At 39.2% G+C, this 22,935-nt stretch overlaps 1 long non-coding RNA gene across 3 annotated transcripts in view; it reads right to left on the bottom strand.

Moving 5' to 3' along the window:
* Positions 1 to 293: 293 nt before the first annotated feature.
* The window catches only part of LOC140001688 (uncharacterized), a 37,314-nt gene continuing 14,672 nt past the window's right edge, over positions 294 to 22,935 (bottom strand). Inside the window, exons 1-4 of one of the 3 annotated variants that reach the window (XR_011807169.1) lie at positions 22,504 to 22,587; positions 21,998 to 22,247; positions 19,668 to 19,774; positions 294 to 902 (exon numbers count right to left, since the gene is read on the bottom strand). This is a non-coding gene — a long non-coding RNA (uncharacterized lncRNA). Of the gene's footprint in view, positions 903 to 19,667; positions 19,775 to 21,997; positions 22,248 to 22,503; positions 22,588 to 22,935 lie in introns of those variants that run through there. The other 2 variants (XR_011807168.1, XR_011807167.1) reach the window with 2 other exon arrangements.

Below are 22,935 nucleotides of genomic sequence, written 5' to 3'. Positions count from 1 at the left end.
CCCACTTTTAATCTGTTTGTGGCTCAAAAAATGAAGGGCAAAATTGTTCCTAGCCCTGCAGTTCAGGGATCTCTGCCTTTTCAAACCCCATGAAAGAAATATGCTGTAAATTGCATCCTACAATGGCCAGAAAGAATATGAAGTCATATAATCAGCCACAATATGACTGTAAGAAGGCACCAGACTGCATCTAACTTTTATTGCAAAACCAAAGTCATCTAAAGCCTCATATCACCAGGGGTATCTTTCAGACAAAATACATGTTACAACCTGTAAAAATTAAGCTAGTCATTATAAAGTTAATCTGAAGTCTGAATGGCAAAATTGAAAAGCACTCAAGCATTAAACTGCACTTCTTAAAGGTAAAATAATAAAGCAATATGGGTAATATATAAATAGCTATAAAAATTGCTGGGAGTAGGATAGCTGGGCTGAGCATTTCAGTGGAAATCAAAATGTATTATGAATCTCAGTAAAGTTGAATGTCTTCAGCAGGCTGCTTTTTACCACTAAATAGTTTGCAACCAATCTTGACCTTGCAGAGAATTCTATGCACCCTTTCTGTTCGTGTTTTCTTTCATAAAGTAAATTGCGTGAAATAATAAAGAAACGTGAAGTGCTTCTTGGAAATTTTTTAACTCATTGTTAGAACATATAACTTTTTTGTTGTTCATCGGTCAAAGAGCTTTATTAGGTTAAGTCCATTCTCATTGGTTCTTTTTATGAAGGTGACCTCAGCTACAGGGTTCATAAATAGTCAAAGTATCCGGTGAGGACAACAGAAGTAAGCACGCATGTATTCATCCATGTTCCAGATTCTTACATTTTGCATGGTACAATAATTCAAACATGTTAAACTCTGTCTTTTTCCTCTATATTATTGCAGCAAAAAACTCCAGTGTCTGAAAAGAAAAAAAAAAAAAAAAAGTTATTTCACCACATTTGATCACATATACAACATCAGTAGCAATAACTGAGCTTTCAGTATACAGAAATACTTCATCATATCATCAGCTGTTAATTTCAATGTGGTGACTTCTATGTGAACTCTTTAGTGCTGAACTGTGCTTAAATGCTTAAATTGGAAGTCTGAAAGTAGCTGTGGTGTTGGCCATAAGCTGAGCTGTGGTGTAGTTAATCAGCCAAAATCCTACCTCATCCCATGTAAGGCTTCACTGATTCCTAGCAGTGGGACTACTCATTTACTGAAGGAAAATTGCAGAGTGAATTAGCTGTGTGTATCATTTTTTGAGATTTCTGTTTCAGGCCCTAATCACCACTGCATTCGTGACCCCATTTTACCACATGATTAAGGCATTATTATTCTGTAAACAGTTTTGCAGCATGAATGAAATCAACATTAAAGTACTTTCCTGAATACTGATAAGAATGGAAAAAAAAAAAAAAATCAAATTCTGGCTGTTGCCGTTTATCTCAATGAAGAGGCACAGCAATCATTTGCATTTGCAAACTATGGCTGTGTTTATTTTCCAAATCGTCAGTAGACAAAATGCCTCAGATAAGGAAACTGTATTGTCATGATCTGAGATCATAAAGAGGGGACAGTATAGCTAGGATTCTAACCCATGTCTTCTCAGATCGAGATGGGATAAGATTCTTGAGTTCAGAGACAAAAACAAACAGAAACACAATTACAGTAGTACATATTTATAAATGCAATACAATTTATAAATGGCATTCAAGTGCATTTGTCTGATTCAGCTCAACATTAGGCAGACCAGGAGAAAACCTGCAGATGAAAGCAGCTCAGCAGCAAAGCAACAGCTTGTAACTTAATAAGATCCTGATACCCACATTTTGCTTTGGAAAGGGCAGAGGAATGACTTCTCATATTGAAGTTGTTTCTACAGCTCTAGCTATTATATCTATCTACAATTGGTGTAAACTAAGAAAATGCTTTTGCATTTATTTATTTATCATGTTTCAGTGACATGGCAGCAGAAATCTTCAGGTGAAATCCAACTAGGCTGAACCTGATCTAAGATCCACAGTTTCCCTCTTAATTTTGATTTGTACCTTCCTAGTAAGTTGAAATAGCTGAATTAAGATGAGTGTTTCAGCAAAATAAGATTTGTTGGTCTGTGGTGTAATGCCCAAATCCACAGATGCCTGGACAACAATATTCTCTTTAAATTCAACTTAAAATTACTTTGTATGTTTGTCTCTCTGACATCAAGTCCAGCCACAACCATTTAAGAGGCTGAAACGAGAAACAGGTTCAAAATGATCTGAATATGAGTTGTACTGCATAAAATACAAATATATGAAACTGTGACTTATATATGTCTGTGACTATACATGACTGTGCATTAACAGTCTTCTCAGGCTAACTATAGACATGACAGAGCACCTCACTAAATAACAAATGACTAATAGTGCTAGAGAAAGTTGGAAGAGGAGCTGTGGGGAAATGATAAAGTGTTGGTCCTACCCTCATGTTGAATATGTAATTGCAAAATAAAAAGCAGGAAAAGATTTCTGTAGGTCATCTACCTGCCCCAGCTCAAAGCCAAGGCATCTTCAGATTTACAGGAGGTTTCTCAGGGCCTTAACCACCTGAATTTTGAGGAACTCCAAGGAAGGAGAACCCACAACTTCACTGGTTTCCTGTTCCAGTATTTGTATTTGCTACCTACAACATGTATGAAGTGTCTAGTTGTCCTTATTCTGTGTACCCCTAGGATGTTTTGTCTTCATTTTCTGTATAGCCAGCCATGAGACAGGACACTGGGTCCCTCCAGTAGTGGGTTTACATTTCCAGCTTGTGGTAGTGGGGGACTGCGGGGGTGGCCTCTGTGAGAAGAGCCCAGCAGCTGCCCCATGTCAGGTAAGGGCCAGTTTCAGGTGGCTCCAACAGGGACCTGCTGCTGGCCAGAGCTGAGCCAATAAGTGATGTTGTTTGTGTCTCTGTGAGACCAGATTTAAGAAAGGGGAAAAAAAAAAAAAATAAAAAATGCTGTGCAACAGCAGCTGGGAGAGCAAGGAGTGAGAAACAGCTCTGCAGTCTCCAAGGTCAGTGCTTCCGTTTACCTGAATCCGCCTTACTCAGTCCACACAGGCTTTAGAAAATTTGGATACATGGGACACCCTGGGAATAATTCAGATGGTGAGAGAAGTATATAAGAGGATAACATGTGCGTAGAACAGGACAGGACCCAAAACATGTTTTCCATTCCTTGCAGGAATAATGGATGGTAGCATTTGGACACTTTTCAGAGATTCTGGTTTACCTGCTAGCTAGGGTTTCACCCTCAGCAAAGTCTAGCTGGTTTATAAAGAGCCCCAGGATGGAGTGGCCAGGACTGGACTTGAGTCAGCATCAGTTAGCCAAGAGAGACAGGCAGAGCTGATCTGCAAAATACCCAGAGCATATGCTCACCCCAGAACTGTCAGATGTCTACAGGGCACTTGTCACTACATCCATCCTGGTTCACAGTCACCTTTTTACTGAGACAGCATTGTACATACTAATATGGGCCTACCCTCAGCTGTGCCTAGGTTAGCCGAAGTTTTCAAACAGAAATTTCCCACTACCTACCTTTGTGTTATAGTAAATCCTGGAGCAGGAAGCTTCATCCCTAATTAACAGCAAGAACAACTTGGTAAGTTCTGGCATTGGACAGCATGAGAAAGCTCAGGATCCACTATTTTTGCAGGTACTTAACCACTTTGTGCCTGCTAGGAGATAACACTGGCCATGAGAAGCATATCACCAGTGGTTATATTCTGGCCTGATTTATTCCTTAAAGCATTTAGATTTATATCTTATAGCTCTACTATTCCTAAAATTGTAAGGGCTAGAAACTAGGTTTTCTTTTCTGCTGTCCTTCAGGTTGTACTTGTCTTAATGTTAATATCTGGAGTGTATTGAAAACAAAACTGAAGGATTTTATAAGGGAAGACTGTATTTCCCCCACTGCCACCCTTTTTATTTTTTTTTTTCAGTGACAGTACTCTGAGGTAATCCCATTAACATGTTCCCCATTTGAGGGAGAATGGCCAGAAGATTATCCAGATAAATTTTATCTCATTGAAAGTGTGGGCAATATTAATACTGTTTTTAATACTGCTAGCAAATTACGATTTTAATTTTATTTATCATGAGATATAGAGGATGACAATTGCTAAGACTAAAGTAGGAGGTAAATTCATCTCCAACAAAATGTCCTTATGAGTGATCCTTCTTTGCACAACACCACAGAAGACACTTCATTTTACTTGTCCCGTTCAACACTTAATTTCTCTGGTGCCCATTCCAACAGGAAGGTAGCACACTCCCTGCAGAAGATGAAAGATGATTAACTAACTGGCAACCAAGGCACATATCAATAAATAAATAAGCAAAAAATAAAATAAAATGAAAAATATTTTTGTCCTGTAGAAACACATAATGGACTATATTGCTTCTTTTTCCTATAGATGTGTCCTTTACCTAAATCTCCCACAGATTTCAGCCTGTTTCCAAATTGTGCAAGGTACTGATTTGTGTCAATTTTACAAATGAAAAAGAGGTGCTGTTTAGTTTAAAGTATAGGACTTAAACTGACAAGACAACATCAGCTGCCAAATTTTCCAAGACTTACTGACCTTACCTTTTCTATGCCTGTCCTATAAAGTGAGGATGACTTCTCTGCCTCTATTTTTTGAGTCCTCTCTATTTAGCAGAGGCTCTCCTCAGTGCAGAGGCTGTTTTTTGTTTTGTTTTGTTTTGTATGTTTGTTTTTGTATTTCTATGATACTCTGGAAAACAATACCCTGAGATTAGTTTATCCCATTAAATAAATAACAGTGATCATTTTATTCCAGCTATTAATAAACAGCACCATTTTCCTAACTTTCCTCCATATTAACTGGATGTATTTTACTCTGAGTTAAGAACTCTTCTTCCTCTTTCTGTAGCAACAGTTTGAAGAGAATGTAGTTTGAATATTTTTTTTCCAAAATGAGTAAGCAAAGAAAGACAAACTTGTTACCATTCCTCAGCCAGACTCCATTTAAGACCTCAATGATACAAACAAACAGGAAAGACAAATGTAAATGGTGTTCCAATTAAATGGAACCCAGGATGTCTCCATGGGTACATTATAGGATGCAGTAGAGGTGGTATTGTCGAAGAGGTAGCTAGGAATAGCCTCCAGCATTAAAAATTTAAGCCTGCAACTCGTTCACAGCTGTGACTGTGCATTCACTGGGAGAGAAATGGCACAATTGAAAACAGAATCGGCATATGTATGCCAAAGTCATCTTGAGGAAGAGGAAACTTAACCCCCTGTGTTCCCAATAAGAATGATCTTTTGCTCCAAAGTTCGTCGCAGCTGTCTAATGGCAAAACAAGAAACAGCAGAAGCTGGTAGATGAAAAGCAGTAATGACTATTCAGTGTAGTGTAACAGGGCTAAAGATTAGCACATGGCCTCCCTCAAAACCAGGCTAGTCCTCTAAACTGTGAATAAACAGTCAGTCATATTTGTTGTGCATAGCTGCTTGTGGATAGAAATCCATTACAGGTCTTCTAGGGTGGGGAGAGGGAAAAAATAAATAAAAAAATCTATAGACTAATCAAGAAGGTCATTCCATGAATAGGGACTGAAATTAATCTGAGTGTTGGGTAGTTGTGTGACAACACTTGATTTTGTTAGGAGACAATGACAGAGGGAACCATCATCCCTGCTTTAAAGACAGTCTAATCACTTGCCAAATCTCACACACAAATTGTTGTGTGCTTTACTAGGTGAGCCTCTTGGGAGAGCAAAGATATTCCTGATCTTATCCATAAATATCCATAGTGTCATGTATTGTTTTCCATGTATGTCATTTACTCTTAATAACCTTTTTTGTTGGGTTTAGGTTATATGGTAAAGATGGTCATGTTCTTCAGGTTGCTGTTCTATGCTATAACTTGCAGGTAGAACATATCTCCTTCCAGAAGAATATCACAGCTCTCTTATCTTTATTTGTAGCCCAGATTTGAATTATTTCTTAGCAGGAAAAGGCCACCAATGGGCTGAGCCATTCCTTTGGTCAGATCAGACATGTTTATTTCTAAAATTGAGATGGGACAGCTTGGAGTTTGATATGAAATGTGTTGGAAATGGCATAGACTCATCTTTGTCTTTTGTTAAGACAACAGCTCTGTTATGATCAAGGTCATTGCTGTCTGTAGGATACTGCATGCTCTAGGAATACAAATCCTTCAAGACATACATCAGCAGCCTGTTACATGGGAGTTTGACAGAAAATCCCATTGGGAGGGATGTTCTGAAATATCTGATGCACTCACAATATTGGATAACAGCATTGTCTAAAAGGCAGAGGAGACAAACTGTACCTCCAGACCCAGTATCTGATGAGGCAATGGGTTGCTCATTTGGGCAAGAAAAGCCCAGCACTAAGAAGGGAAAACAAACCCTGATGAGGGAAAGAGCTGTCTCTCTACAGAGACAAGCCCACAGTCACAGCAGCCAGGGCAGCTACAGAGAGAGAAGACAGCAGGACCGTATGTCAGCTTTTGGGTGTGTGGGAGGTGGACTGGGCCAGGCTCCAAAGGCTGCTTGTTTAACTGACACTTTATGGAGTATCCTGAGACTCATCTTTCTCTGAAGCCTCCTTAAAGGAGATGTATTCTTTTATGATTTGCCTTCCTCTGGGCTATGTTTATACAAACATTTTGGATGGAGAAAACAACACTGCCAATGAACCTTATGTATGCTGTGGGTGCATTGTGGTTTTTTTTTTGTTTTTTTTTTTCATTTAGGATATTGTTAAGTCTGGATCTCGATGGAGCTCTCAGAAGAGCTACCCTCATTACATTGTTATTGTTATTCTTTTGTCTTTGGGTCTCTTTTGTGTATTGCAGCTCTTGCAAACATTTCAATAAAATACCAGCTCATGTAGGCAAAAGCTTTGAGCTATCAATTTTGTCATGAGCTGGATGCACTTACTTTGATGAAGCAGTCATTCATCAGAGGAAATAAATCATAACCAGAGGACATGGAAGGAAGTGTTTAAGCATCTGAATGCACACAAGGATGAATCCTGCCTTACCGTATCCTGTCACCAGAAACTACATGAAAGATTGAAATAGAAATTTCACAGAGTTTTATATTTGCAAAATCAACGGGATTGCAAAACTGTAAAGATAGATTGTTAAACAGTTCTATGGACTTTCACACACAGTTCTGAAGAAAATATAGGCAGCAGATGAGAGAAGTTCAGAAGAGTAGTTCAGAGAATACCTGGATTAACTCAGCATCGCTATGTATCCAAAAGAGCCCTTTTGGATTGCAACTCAGAAATATCTCTGCTGAATGAAACAGATTGAAATAAGAGGGGGTGTCAGACCCCATGCCTTTTATAATTGATTTTGTTGCACATGGTAGATGGGTGCAGAATGTGAAGCAAAGGTAGATGAAGCATGGTTAGAAACAGATCAAGTTGGAGTGAGGATGTCTTCATGGTCTCAGTACCCATTTCTTCCAATGAAATAACAGTAATGGGTGATTTCTATAGTTTGGTAAAAATATCTTAAAAACCTTATCCTGTGATGTGCTGAGGGCAGCCTGTTCCCATTTAGTCTGAAGCTTTATGTGACCAAATATAAGTAAAAAATGTTGAGGCCTTTCTATGTACTTTCCCAGTCTAGTCCTTGCAGAGACCTTAATTTCAGTGATCTTGTTCCCATATGATTCACCTTCAACAAGGTTAAAGATTTTGGCTGTTTCACAAGGCTGCCAGGTGATCACAACATTTATTCAACTCCCCTTCATTTTACAAGTCCTGACTGACTGCTCAAGGGTGCTACCAGCTACTTCTCCTGCCTCTCCATAGCAGATACTTCCCCACAGGTTTATGGGGCAGACTCTGTGAGAAAACAGTTATCTAGATATCCAGGAAAGCCACACACAACTCTAGGCAGCCTTCCACTCAGATTCAGACTGCAAAGACCACTATTTCAGGATTGTGTAGGAGAAGGATGCTCAGACCCCATGGGAAATGGCAACTGCTTCAGTGAGACAAACACAATTACAGTTTGGATGAGCAGACTGATAAAGTTAAGACTGCATTTGGTCTTTTGTGGGACTTCTGATCCCCCAGTTGGGGTCTTGAATTGAAGACCTTCACCTGAAGCCAAGCACCCAAATTCTGTGTATAAAAGGGAAAAAAACAGATCTCTTAAGCATGTTGGCTTGGGGATGAAATTAAGATTCTGGATTTAAATGTATCCTCAGTAATGCTAAGCAATGATTTGAGTCCATCTCTTACTGAACTGCTTGGATGAAGGGGTAGGTCTCTGAGTAGGTGTTTTGGAGAAGGGAAATTAAGCCTCAGCACCCCATTCTGACAGGTGATATCTTATAAAGTTGGCTGAGAAAGTGACCTTCGTAAGATCTTTAAATTAAAAGTAGCAAAAAGCCCACCCTAGAGGAAGACTGACTGAAAAGAGAAGGCCAAGGGTAATAATTTTGAGGAAAAAGGGAGAAGCTGCCGATTTCTGAGTATGAGGGAAATCTTTGAAATCTTCCTGTGGGACCGAAGACTGAAAGAGGCTTAAAGGATTTCACATTTGAAAGCCCACATAAAGTTTTTAAAAATTTTAAATTTAGTCCTATGGAACTCATAACTTTTGCATGTGAAGTTCAAATTCATCTGTTTGATGCTTCTCACAAAGTTGTCCCCTCCATAATTTACAAAAGGAGGTGAAGTCTCTCTGGCCTTTGTAGCCAGAAATTCTGAACAGATCACAGGCATGTCCTATGCCCTGAGTTAAAGCACTGGATTGTGTTTTAAATGCAGTACCATTATCTATAAATGTATATCTATTAATATATATGGGGAAATTCAAACCAATAAAGATGTAAAAAGTGTCTAATGCCCTTCAGCCAGCTAATACTATCAAGTGCCAGGGAATCACTTTGACTTCAGTTTGGTTATTTTTGGATGTATAACATTGGAGGTTAAAGAACAATTTAGATGAAAGTAGCTCTTTTTAACATGGTAAAGTGGCCTGGATCCATTTGCCCATCACTTCACCGGGTGGGAGTGCTTATAATCTTATATGCCAGGGCTTATATGACCGTAACCTTGACTTCAGTATAGATATTCTGACTTTGAAGAAAATAAGACCAGAATTAGGTCTATGATGTTCTCCAGATATGAAATACACCACGTAGCGTGAATAGTGTATTCTTGCTTCTCAAAGACTATTCCGTCCTCTGTACTTTGACATTGCTTTGTTTGACTAGCTGTATGGTTAACTTTACTTTGCCTTCTTGTGGTGCATTTCCACAGTGGATTCCTGAGCTTGTGGATCATGGAAAGAACTTCACCTTTACTACAGGTAAGCTGCTGCTAGAGTCACACAGGTAACAGTTGAAGTTGCAATATATTTTCCTTAGTGTGTTACAATTTAAAACAAACTGGAAGAGAACAACAACTACAACAACAAAATGGAAAAACCGTTGTAATTCATGAAGGTACAAAGTTATCAAGTAAGTTCTCAAGTGTGCTGTGGATAATTTCTTTTTTCCATCAAGGGACACAACCCTGTTTCTGAGGGTTTAGTGCAGGCACTGTACTTTTTTTTTTTTTTTTTATGGCATACTGCACAGGGCTTCTCTTCCTGCAAGTGTACTGTTTCCTGTAATGCTCAGGACTCTGGACACCATCGCAGTGAGGCAAACAACCTTCTTTTTGATCGAAGGACACAGATGTCCTTTCCTCTCATATTCATAAATATTTTTAACTGCTGCAAAGGTTTCTGAGAACACTTGGGATGCTATTTGCTCCCCTGATGACTGCTGAGGGAGGTCACATTCCCAGTACCAGTGCAAGTCCAGTTTCCCTTCCATCAGTAACAAAAGCTTTTCCACTGCCACAATCAATAGCTTGTAAACATTGTGGTGTTTTTGTTTTTGTTTTCAAAACTGCTTGCAAATGATTTAGCTATTTGAAATCCAGATTCATAATGCTGATACATCCTAAATCCAGACAAAATTTTCTCCTAGATACCTAAGGAGGAACATGGACACAATGTCAAAATTAAGAGGGCGGAAGATAAATCACAGTCTGTTTGCTTGAGCTTAACTATCTAAGAAAGAGAGAGGAAAATTGTATTCAGCATCACATCTAATACATCAAAGTAATTTATACCAGAGACTTCCTATTTGCTTTAAAAAAGATGCAATTTCAAGTAATTTTTTTTCAGCTCCAGAAAGATTTTTTTTTTTTTTAAGTGTTTATTTCTCAACTGTTTTTGTAGGTTTTTGTCTGTACTACATTTGCAGAGTTGCCTGGAAATATTGACACTTTAGTCTACTGAAACATCCCTCAGGAAATGAGATGAACCATTGAACTTCTGGCACTTGACTGACCATAGCAATTAAATAAAAATAAAATACAGATAAAACAAAATCTAGTTTGCACAGAGCATTGAATGTCATCTGGTCTCAAAGTTACTCTACCAAGTGGAGATTACATCTTTAAAACTAAATGACAAGGCAACAGCAAGTAAGCATATTTTTCTCACTAGAGTCCATAACAGTAGTAATAATGTATTTATCATACTTCAGCAATTTCTACATACCCTTTCTGTGTTGGGACTATGATAGGTACATCAAAAGAGGTGCTTGCTGGCCTTTTCTGTCACTAAACAGAAAAGGGCAGGAAAGGAACTGGAGAAGTAAAGTGATTTGTCCAGCCTATGAGTGGAAAACGCAGCTTTCCAGAGTCTGCTGTAGGCGATGGGCAGCTCTGAGAAGTGGCCCTCTGGTGAGGAAGGCAGCACTATTCCAGTTTATTGCTGGGAATTTTGAGGTTGAAATATCAAAGGCAGTATTTGTTTGGAATGTATACTAATGTATACTGCAGGGTCTTTTGAACTGGGCTGTATGTTCTCTTGTTTTTTAGATGGGCCTGGTAGACTTTGAGGATTAAGGAGAAAATAAATCAGAAATTTCAAAAACTTTGAGGATTAATGAGAAAGTAAAACAGAAAATTCAAAAACTCTCTGGTGTTATGAACCTGGCAATGTTTTCACGCAATACATATTGAAGTGTGAAAGTGTTTTAAATATTTATTGGTTTAATACTTTAGAAATGTCATCCCTTAGAGATCTATTCAGCTTTGAAAGAAAAGGAAGATCAAAGTAGTGTAAGAATTATAACAGGTATTCTTGATCATTGTAATAGTTCCATAATGCTAATTTCTGGGGACAGAGGTGTGATCCCCTTGGTTACCTTGCCCAACTTTCTGAGATTCATAGGGATGAAAATCCTTGTTTTTCAGGATTTGAAGTTGCCCTTGAGTTTACAGTGAGACATCCAAGATGGAAATTACTCCACCTAAATAGCCTGCCATTTCCTCTATCCTCCTTCTAAGTATGTCATTCTGGCTCACGTCAGTAACAATCAACAAGAGTAAATGGCCAGGGCCCAGAGCCAGTACTGCAATTCCTCTGTCCCACACCAGCATGAGGGAAAGTGGATGAATTGGCTCTGAGGGCAGCCGGTTAAGCACAAAACAGTTCACCTGATGTTGAGTGAAGCTAATGGAAACCTTTCTACAACTTTGTTGAACTCCCCAATTGAACGCAAAGGGCTGTGATACATATTTGGGGGTATTGTTGATACATATCTGGGGGTATTGTTGATACATATTTGGGGTATTGTTCTGCAGGTATCACTTGTAAACTGTCCACTGACCTCCCCTCCAGAATGAAAACAGCTAGGACTCCTATGCCCAGCAAGCCAGTAAAATCTGTGGTTTCATTTACTGTTGGAAATTAAATGTTGTCAGGACACTTCTCTGGAGCTGAGGCAGACTGGTGTGGAAAAGTGCGTGTCTGGCACTCTCTTATTCCCCAGGAACTGACTGGTTTACTGGAAAAATGTGCAGACTACCTATTGAAAATGGCCCAGGGCTTGTCTGGGCCAACACTGTGCTAGGAGCTGTTCCTATGGTGTGTGGATGACTGCACTCAAGTGTCTGTGCATGTTTCCTGGCACTGTTTGGTTTACAGTGCACAGTGTCTGGGAGGTGAGCCCTTGGTGTGCCCACTTGAACAGCTGGGATGACAGCTAAACTCATGGAAAGTATCTGAGGTAAGTATTGGCTGAAAGGGCTTCTGCATGAGCTCTCTGACAGGCAAGAGTTGCCATGCTGCCCAGCACTGGTATATAGAGCACAGGGGACATATTTATTCTACAACAGAGATTATTCACTGCTACGCACCTCAAGTGCTCCATGGCATCTTGTGACTCTCATTGCGTGTCTGTGTGGCGTGGAGAAATTGGATTCTCTGAGAAGTGTTTTCCAGTTTGACAAGGAAAACACATTGTGCAATCAATATATCAATCCTCATGTTTGCCACTGTGGTTTTCACACTGCTTAGTTGCTCTCCGCACTGTGGAGTGCTGCAGGTGCCTGTGACAGTGACAGATGAGGAGCTTCTTCACTGTTTTGATAGCAAATGAGCCTTGCATATGCCTCCTGTTAAACATGAACCTAAACAGCAGGATTCATAACAGTAGCAATTGGGACACTCATCTGTATATGATTTCATTTCAGTCATGATCCTGTTAGGGTTGAAATAAAGGAGATGTCTCTGTTAAGTCCAGCTGAAAATCAGGTCATTTATCTAGTAACATAAGTAAAGATTTTTAAGTCCTGGGTTTGGGGCCATCTCTAAGAAAACTATGAACATACACAATGTGGAGTAGGTAAAATTTATCTGCATAAATCCAAATCTCTCACATTCAAGTCTGCTTCATTCTTTGCTTTCACCATTCATACACCTTCCCTGAATGTCTGGCATCAGACTTCCCATGGGTTTATTTGCAGCATCCCGTTCCTCAGATGTGAGCATCTGCTGCCTAGCAATAGGTGCTCTCACCTGGGAAGGAAAAATAGTAAGTTATGGACATATGCTATAGGCATTGGATAAAATATAGGAAGAGTGCTTGGAGCGAGGACAGGAAAGTCTCTCACAGTTAGAGCTCTAAGAATGAGGCTGCAAAGAAACTCACATATTCTTTGCTATAGAGTACGTTCATATAATTTTAGAATCATAGAGTCACATCATAATTTAGTTTGGAAGAGAACTTAAGATGTCATCTAGTTCAATCCCTTGCTCAAAGCAGGGCCAACTTTAGTTAGCTCAGGTTGCTCAGGACATTGTCTAGTTGAGTTTTCAATATCTCCAACAATATTCTACAACCTATATATACATGTTTATATTTAATTTATTTTTTTTCCTGTCTCAATGGGAGAAATGATGGAAGAAATGTCTTTTGTCCCTACCCCTACATGGGTAGTTTGTTCTTGGAGGTGTCTTTGAATAAATCTAGTCAACAGTGAGACTGGTATCAGATCTTCCACACAGTGTGCTCAGCAGTGAAATGCATATAAAGCTGTACCACAAAAACTGATCTCTATTAAAAAAAAAATAATAAAAAAATAAGAGCTCTCAATTTGGTGAAGATAAACCAGAGACTTTTAATAGAGACCAAATGTTGCATCTATTGAGGAAAGACAAGGTATAACATCTGCCTTTTTCGCTGGTGTTTTGCTCTCATTCAAGATCTCCCCCCTCTTGGTGCTGTACAGAGGGACCAGGTAACAATCCTCAGGCTCTGGGTTGTACTCTACTCACCAAATCCTGGAAAGAACAGTCTCTCTGATTTCATTTTATAGTTTTTAGCCCTTTGGACCTAATCCTAAGAGATTCACTCAAGCCTGTGCTGTGAATTGATTGCAGAGCTAGGAATAAAATGCAGGAGCCCTGGCTTTTCAGTGCCAAGCACCGAACCATTACTCCTTTGGGTCAGGCAATGAACAAGCTACAAAACACCTTTGAGGCTATGAGCATGATTAATAGAGGTAAAGCTCCAGCTTGGTGCCAGATGGAGAAAATTCATGTTCCTGATCTTTTTTTTTGTTTTGTTTGTTTACATACGTACAGGTGCTGCTCTCAAGGAGCCTGCCAGCTTTCAGAGAGTTGACAGATCTACCACAACACTGTTTGACTAAGTGTGCAAACATAAAGTGGAGATTAACCAGGACAGCCTTTTAATGACACCATCAGTCGAGTGATCACGCTGACTGGCAGCAGGGAGTGGGCAGGGTTAAACATGTATGCAAAGAGAATTTTTATTGCAGCCTGTGCGGGTACTTCCATTCACATAAATATATGCAGGTGTACCCTGTCATACCCAATATCACATTTCTGTCACCAATCTGACTACCTATCCAACATCAGGCATTAAACTGTGGCAGCTGATTAACCATTTGTGACAAACTCCTCAGAATTTACCTCATGATCCTTTGATTTACCATGTTTCTAAGCGTATATCTCATCTACTTTTTCAGGCCTCTCCTGATGAACCCTGCACCAGATCAAGGCATACTGAGATACTTTCCACATGAGCTCTGATAGGCAGAGATTCTTCAAGTCTTTCCACTAAATTACCAGGCTCTATATTTTAACTCTCCCTGCCCTTGACAGCACTTATTAGAGACATTAAAGGGCAAACAGAATTCAGCTTGTCAGGCTAACGAGGCCCTGGCAAGTTTTGAGTAATAAACTCTTCCATGCAAGCCAGAGGGAGTTGACAGAATAGACAAATGCCTTCTAATGGCAGATTAACAAATAACAGAAAGCAGGCTTGATCAAATGAAACAATTTGGAAAAGTGTTCCGTGATTTCTTGATTGAAATGAAGTACAAAATATAAAGTGTTGCTGAAACAGGGGGAAAAGTTTGAACAAATGTGATTGGATGTGGTATTCCTCTCCCTTACATAAATAAATGTTTGTTCTTCTGCCAAACAGCAGGACAATTATTACATCAAGTCTTGCCCTGTGCTATTAAATAACCGGTTCTTTGTGATACCAAATAAGATAGAGGTGTGCATAGGTGTGTCTGAAGGGATGATCCAGTGGCCAAAACTTGCAATAGACATCTGAGAGTCAATCTCAGCTCTGACAGTGACTTAGCATGGGACTTTGGGAAGAACTTCATCTCTCTTGCCTGTTCATTACAAGTCCTATCTATTGTGTTAATAAACTAGTGATGCAAAGACCTTCCTGTGTTTGTGCAAGATTTTTTGCTGTGTGCCTGTATGAGACCCAGCAATGCTTCTGTGTTCACATTTATACCTCTGAATACGGCTGTTAAAATAAAAAAGGTACAAAGCCATTCAATGAAATGTGCCTATTTGTTGGCACCACTTGGAATAAAGAAATCTGCTGAGGTAGGATATTCATGAGGGGCTGGACTTTCATCATGACCATCAGGGTCTTACTTTTGAAACAGCTGCAAACTGGAGCTCATATCCTGCTAGGGTTCCTCTCCTATGAGTCAATGTTAGTGTTTCGTGAGCCACAACTCTTTTTTCTCTCTCTTTTGGTAACCAGAAAGCATCATAAATGAGTGGTTCTGAGAAGAAAGTGTTGAGAAAATATGAAATATGTACAGCAATACTGGGGGCATAACGATCCATGTATACACTTGCATATATATGCGTACACATACATATGTATATATGCATATATGCATCAGTGAAATAAGAAGGAAAATGGGAATGAAAATTATATGTCAGAGAACTCAAAAGAACAAAAAATACAAAATATTTTCAATATATTTCTTTACACTTCTCTTCATTGCAATTCATTCAGAAAGAAAATTGGAGTTCCTGAAATATCATGACTTCAAGAAATGTCCGAAAGGAAAGCTTTATATTTTGTTTGTGAGATCTTCTTCTTTTGTCTGGATACTTCCTTTCATTTGCTCTGTGATGCTTTTTGCCTACTCTCAAATGGCAGACACTGGGAAAACTTTCCTAGCTCACACAAGAAATAAATGTGCAAGAAAATTTAGTACTTTTGTGAGGCCCCATTCAAAGGCAAGGTCAAGTCCTGTGGAAGTTTGGTTTGCGCTGCATTTCTGATGGCTCATCCCTAGCCATTAACAGAGTCTGAAGCCCCCCTGTCCATCCACTGTGACACACAGTGCTGGACTACTCTCATCCTCAGTGAGCAGCCCTGGTCAGTGCCAGCTGAATCCCTACACAGCAGCAGATGGAAGCTGGGGGAAGGAGGTAAAAAAAGTCTTTCTGTCCTCTCCACCCTACCATGCCTGTGCCTTCTAGGAATGTGAAGAAAATTAACATGGGATTCAAGCATCTGGAGAGCATAGGATAAAAGGTGCTCTAGAAGAGCACATTATTACAGATGTTCCTCTTCTTATTGCTACAGCAAGTCAAGATGAAAACACACTGTGTAGACTTTGACGTGCCTGAAATCTAATGCAAACTGTTCCCTTTCAAGCAAGCAATAAAACCCCTGGAATCTCAAACTGTGTCCTGCAGGCAGCAGAGGGGGAGAAATGCTCTCTCTCACACGCACTCTTTTTGATTATTATTTTATTATTAAAGATAAAATTGTGCCTGGGGGTGTTCAAACAATGTGGTGCTGAGGAATGTGCATGAAGCAGATAACACCACTAGGAGGGAAGTGTATATAATAATAGGAACTTTATTCATTAACCTTGGAGAAAATGATGATTATATTAGAGAGGCTGAAGGATATGAAATACCTTCTGCCACAGGAAAAACTATCGTCCAGCCAATGCTGGGACCAGGCTTTGAATGTTCATGCTGGAAGAAACAGTTGATAGAGATGGGAGTAAGAGGAAGGAAGCAATCCCACACAGTGATGCTTTAATTTTTAATTTGGAAAAGTTAATATTATTCCAAGTTTTATACCCCAAAGAAGAAACCACTTGAGGCAGTTCCATATCTTTGATTCCCTGGTGGGTTAAATAAACTTGTAGCTGTAGTGCTTTTTATTTATTTAAGGGACAGCTTGTGCCTTGGATTCAATGTCTGCTCAGGAGCACAGAGTGTAATACAGATAATACAAATAACTCCTTAGGCTGGTTATTTGAACTGTTATGTGCCTGCTAACCTTGCAATCCCTTCATCTCTGGATGTGCAGGCCACAATTAATTGTCCCACTTTTCTGTGATGTGGGAACCATTACAGCTGAGCAGCCCAGGAACACCATGGCAATATTTTTCAATAATTTTACCAGAGGTTTTCTTGGATGGCAGGTGCACACAGCAAGGCTGATCTGCACCTCTCCCAGGTTTTCACAGGAGAATTAATCCTATCTGTATTGCCAGTTCTGCCACTGTCATGTCAGGATCCAGAACACTATGTACAGTGTTGGATTCATTGCACACAATGTCATTTTTTCCTTCATTTAGGACTGGACACTATATTTCTTACTCGGGCTCTATGTTCTGCTGACATTTTGCAGGCTGAAAGGAGTAGTGCCTTACTTGGGATATCATTCAGGCTGAGAAGAGAAGAAAGAGGAAAGGAAGAGGAAAGATCGCACCTTGTCAGCTGTCATTTACTTCTTAACAAAAGCATACGGACTCATAGAAAAACCAGCTGGTTGTGATGAGTAACAAATGAGCAGAGAGAATGCATATTGACTCTGTGGAATTGAGTTGTGGTTGGTAATTAAATTATTTTTCATTGGAGCAGTGTATAATGGTCGATGATTCCTGTTCCTAACAGATTTACTCCAATGCAGAGAGACAACAGGAAGTCTGAGAGCTAAGCAAAGATGCACTGTTTCAGCGGTGGTCAAAATCCTTTACATTTTTCTTTATATCTGGTTGACCATGGCTATGGCAGGCTTACCACAATTGCTCCTGGATAAAGTACCCTGGCTTGTCTAGTACTTGAATGGAAGACCATGTGTAAATCTCAAGTAGTGGAATAAGTTAGGGAAAGGCAAATACTGGACTCCAAATTCAAGAAAGCTGAAAATCTGTGTTCCAGCCTTGTTCTGACTGCCAAAAACACATGAGGAGATTACCTCTTGACAGAGCTATGGAAGAAAATGTATTTTGACCAATGTTGCAAAAGAACAGAGTAACCATAAGGCATAATTCACATAAATTTTTGGTTTCTTTATATTGTCAAGAGGGAGCACTGGGTGTTTTCTTCTCTGCAGAACTGGGATGACTGGCCTCTCCAGGTTTCCTGCCTGATATAAGGGATAATGTACCTGCCTATGAAACCTCCCTAAGAAGGGATAACGTACCTACCTAAGTCAAGATGAAGCTTACAAAAGTCCTGCCACTGTATTTCAGCTAAATTATTGCTCTGCCAGTTACTGATCAAGATGATTCTGGGAAGTAATAATAATAATAATAATAACAACAATAATAATAAATAACCAAAACAACTGAACTTTTCTGAAACAGGTTTTCTGGATAGACTATCTAGAGCAATCTGTGGTCTCTGTGAAAGTCCTCAATGGATAAACTTGCTGCACATCCTAGGACGTTCCTTCATTTCTCCCCCAAAGTAGTATTTCCCTTCATTTTATCCCAACAATTCTGAGAGCTGTGTGACCTCCCTGTTTACTCTTTCCTCATGCCCAGAAGCTCAGAGTAACTCACTCCATTCATCATGTATTCCCCCACCACAAACCAGTTTCCCATTCTCCTCCACCCTTTTCCAATTTTCCAGGCAGTTCCCCTTCTCCAATAACTCCTTCCTTGCTTGGCAGATCCTAGCTTGGATTGCCATAGAAACCAAACATCATTCTGGGCACTGAGACTGGAATACTTAAGACATTATTACCCACTAGACCAGACAGAACAAAATCTGTCCACTTTTCAGTCCCCCAGAAATAGCATTCTCATGATAAAACCACTTTTATTCTTTTAAATGGTAGCAGAATTTGAAATCTCCTGGAAAAAATGGAGTGGGCAGAAATGGGAGAGGAGAGTATTAATTTGGATGAACTCATTGGATACCAACAATGAGCTATTTAATTTGTAAAATGGAGATTCCCAAGCTGAGCACAGTACTGATAAGGCATCAGGAAGTGTAAGCTGGCAGTAACAGTTGCTGGTCTTCTTTGAGGATCTCTGGGTTCTTTAATTTTCTCTGCAAAAGTCACTGTTGGAACTGCATAGGACTTTGTTGGGCCATACAGATCTTTGATCAAGTCAGTCAGACATTTAGAGACTTATGTGAAAGGTCCTCTGAAAGCTAATAGGATTTATATACTTAAAAGATCGAATCTTCAGTTTCTTTGCATGTCTCCATTTCCTCAGCTACTACAGGGGGTCAGTAAATTTTACACAGCTTTGAGGAATCATGTAGGTACTACATGAAGTCTAGTGAGGCACCTTCAAGTTTTTGAATTGAACAAATTCAACCTATTTAACAAATTTTTTTCCAATGGGGAAATGGAAGTTGATACTGGGGGCTGAAAAAGAGGGCTGCAGTCCTCAGTGTTGCCTGGGCCAAAAGCAAAACCCACTTATCTCACCCAGCATCACTTCAGCCCACTGGGAACCTCAGGAAAACATGGGTGATCAGTTTCTTTGTCAAGATTTTCCTCTGCTGTGTTGGTTCCAAGCTGACATACAGCAATGTTTCTGTGACCAGCCCACTCTCTGTATTTTGATTTTATTAACTGTAGAGTTTCCTTTGGTTGTAACTTTAAGCACAACATTTAGGACTCTGAGTGTAGTTAAATTGCACTCCTTGCACTAGAAAGATGAATACTCCAGAAGTATATGGGAACTCTTAGTCCTTTGAACTGTATTTGAACCAAATACCTTTTTTTATGTCTTCAAGTTTCAAGCTAAGAGTTCATTTTACTGTCCTCATGGTTCACAAGTGGAAACATTTCCCGTCCTATCAGCTACTTTGTCAACTCTTCCTCCTGAAAATAAATAAATAAATAATAATAATAAAAAATATACAGATTGTTTTATTCTTGCAGAGCTCTATCAGACAGTACCTCTGTGCCATGGGAGATGGCACATATAATTGCTTTGTTATACGACCTTGGGCCGACCTTGGGCCTGGTGACATGGCATGCTGTGTTGTACTGGAAGGAACTTTCAGTCACCAAATCCAACCCACCACTGTTAACAGAGAACTTTTAGTTTGCTATAAAACTGATCAAGCTCCATCTTAAATAGTAGCTGTCTATTTTTGCCTCAGCGATGCCAAGATTTCATTATTCCACTGAGTCATTAGAAAGTTTATTCTAGTTTCCAGTATCCAAGGTTAATTGTTCCCCACTCATTCTTATGCCAACATAAACTTCTCATCAAAACAGTTTCCTTTCTTCCTGGTGTTCACAACTCTGTGTACAAAATTACCAACAATATTTATCCTACAGTCTGGTGCTATACTGGGCAACATCCTACTTCTGTGACATCAGGGTTGGGAAATTAATCAATGTTACCTAATATATAGCTCCATTTTGTGCTGTGTCCAAAGACAAAATAGCTAGAGCAGGGAACAGGACATCACACCAAGGAAAAGTTTTTATTTATGATGCCATAGAAATGCCATCCATGATTCACTGTCTGGCGTTGTCCCTCTAAACAAAACAAAAAGGAAACAAAACCATAGTGTGTAGAATGATAATCAATGATAAACATTGAGCTGATAAATGTTTCTAATTACTTTAGAATAACTTGTTTTGTTTTGCTTTCTCATTAGCCTGCTCCCTAACATTTTTGTACCAAAATAATTTTCCATGAATCACAATGATATCATTATAATGAGTGCAAGGGAACATCAGCTTATGTAAAAACATGTTAAGTAACAGGAAACATCACATTAAGTATAATCTAATTACACTTTGTTCCACAACAGAAAGGACAAATATATTTTTTCAGATAAGAGTGAAAAGCAGTGTATAAACATATCAAGCTCAGGGACAAAATCGCAATAACTACCTTTAAGCTCTGCAGAGTCGAAAAAGCCAATTCAGACTATCTAGGCCAACAGTTTATCCACTGAATAGATATCTTTTTGGAGTGTAGCTCTTAACCAAACACCTACATTAAATGCCTAAAGCTATGAAGCTAGACACTTTCCTTTCCAAGCAAAAGAAAAACATAGAATGTTTCTTTTTCAAAACAGGCCTTCCTAAAGCAGTAACCCAGAACTCTGAAATATACCCACAGGTCCTACCATTTTAAAATGTCAATATGTTTGTTCTCTTGTAACTCCACCTGGGGATGATGAATCATATAATTTAGGCCAACAAAGACTTTTATCATCATCTTTTTCACCTTCATAATTGACACAGGCATAGAATTTAACTCAGTATTCCCTGCATTGGACCATAACTTGTATTCCCTGCATTGGACCATAACTTGTGTGTGAGCTACAGGATTTCTTTTGCAAAGATATTTGATCTTCACCTGTATGAATTCTTATCTCTCTTGCAGCCTGGCTGTGAAGCTTAAGAAATGTTTGTGAAGCGCTTTGAGAACCTCCTTGGGGATGCAATGTAGGGAATTTGCAGGCATATATATAAAAAGTTGATTTCTATCTAGTTACTGTAGATACTGCTGTTTTTATTTAGAGAAGTTGCTCTTAATACAGCTGGAATTCAAATAGGTGATTACCAAATCATAGCACATCTAAAATATTAGCATAATGGGATAGTCCCTTTCAATACACACTAATTACACAGAATCAAATTCTCACATGAATTACACCAGAGTGAAGCCAGAGCAAACATCCCTTCAAGTCAACAGAGTCCCCTCACAAAACCTTGAAGTTTTTCCAAGTCTTCTGTCAACTTATTAAAAGGTTTTTAACCTCCAGGGTTATGTTTATCAATGCCTTAAAATACGTGCTTGGAAAATCATGCAGCTGATTAACAGCAGAGCCTACTGGGTGAGATGCAATACTGTTGGAAAGAAAAGGTGTTTATTCCCAGGGTAGGGAAATGTAAGCAGTACGAAGAGCTGCATGTCCAATCAAGATCCTGTATCAGAGGAGTGATGGCTCTGTTTGTGGGAACAAGTGTAACTGATACAGGCAAAACTGAGCTAGCTAATTTGGAAATCTCTATGATACTGTCAAAGGACTCTTTATTGCAGGGTTTTCTTAGTCCATGAACACGAGCACAGCTCACCTCAAAGAGGAAGGCTCAGATTAATCCCACCCTAATGCAGGTGCAGATCACTTAATTTTAGTATACCGAATGCCACTTCTGGTGCCCATCGCTGAAACAAGAGGAGTACCCACTGCTTCACCCTTGCTTCAAAATGACTCATGCATCACAGAGATGCTAATTCCTCTTGAGAGGATGGACATTCCAAGCATTTTGCCAACTATTCTGTGTCCAACTCTTCTGGTATCCTGGGACAGGACAGCAGTGTTTCCTAAGAATTATAGGAAACACCTGTAAATTGGATGATCTGGGGAAAAACATCAAAATAATTGAAAATATTTTTTCTAGAAAAATGAAAGAGGTTTGATATCTGCAGATATTTTTTCCATGTTCAGTAAGTTGAACAAAGATTTGCTTTATGTGAATAAAAATTGAATCCACTAAACATTAGGAAAACTTTTTTAAGAAATAAGAAAGCTAAGCACTGGCATAGACTATGTGAGGGATGGCAGTCTAACATATTTTACCATCTGCGATCAGTGGTTTGGGTATAGCTGACCCCACAGTGATTACTGACTGGACAGTTTCTCCCGGTCCCTCCCAGCACTGTTTTCTATGATTCTGAATGACTTGCACATTGTTCCAGAATGAGATGACATCAGAAATAGAGAAAAGGTCTCCTAACACCCTGCTCTGATTCCAAACAAATTGCTTCCCATTAAAAGTAACAACATTTTCAAATGTTTGCAGCAGTCAGCAGGGTATGTCATTGCTCCTCTTACAATGAACATAAATTCTTTTTGTTGTCTTATTTATGAACATAATTATTCTTGTTTTCTTTGGCATCTATTCATCTTGCATAATTTCTCTTTAACTTTGTGGTGATATGAGATAAAACTTATTTGTTTTGTTTCATATCTGTTTTATACTTTGAGATTCCAAATGGCAAAGATGTTGAC

Source organism: Anas platyrhynchos, chromosome 2, assembly GCF_047663525.1.
Source record: "Anas platyrhynchos isolate ZD024472 breed Pekin duck chromosome 2, IASCAAS_PekinDuck_T2T, whole genome shotgun sequence".
In the NCBI taxonomy this organism is placed as follows: domain Eukaryota; kingdom Metazoa; phylum Chordata; class Aves; order Anseriformes; family Anatidae; genus Anas; species Anas platyrhynchos.
The sequence above is the reverse complement of the archived record's forward strand: the minus strand, read 5'-3'. Positions and strand labels throughout refer to the sequence as shown.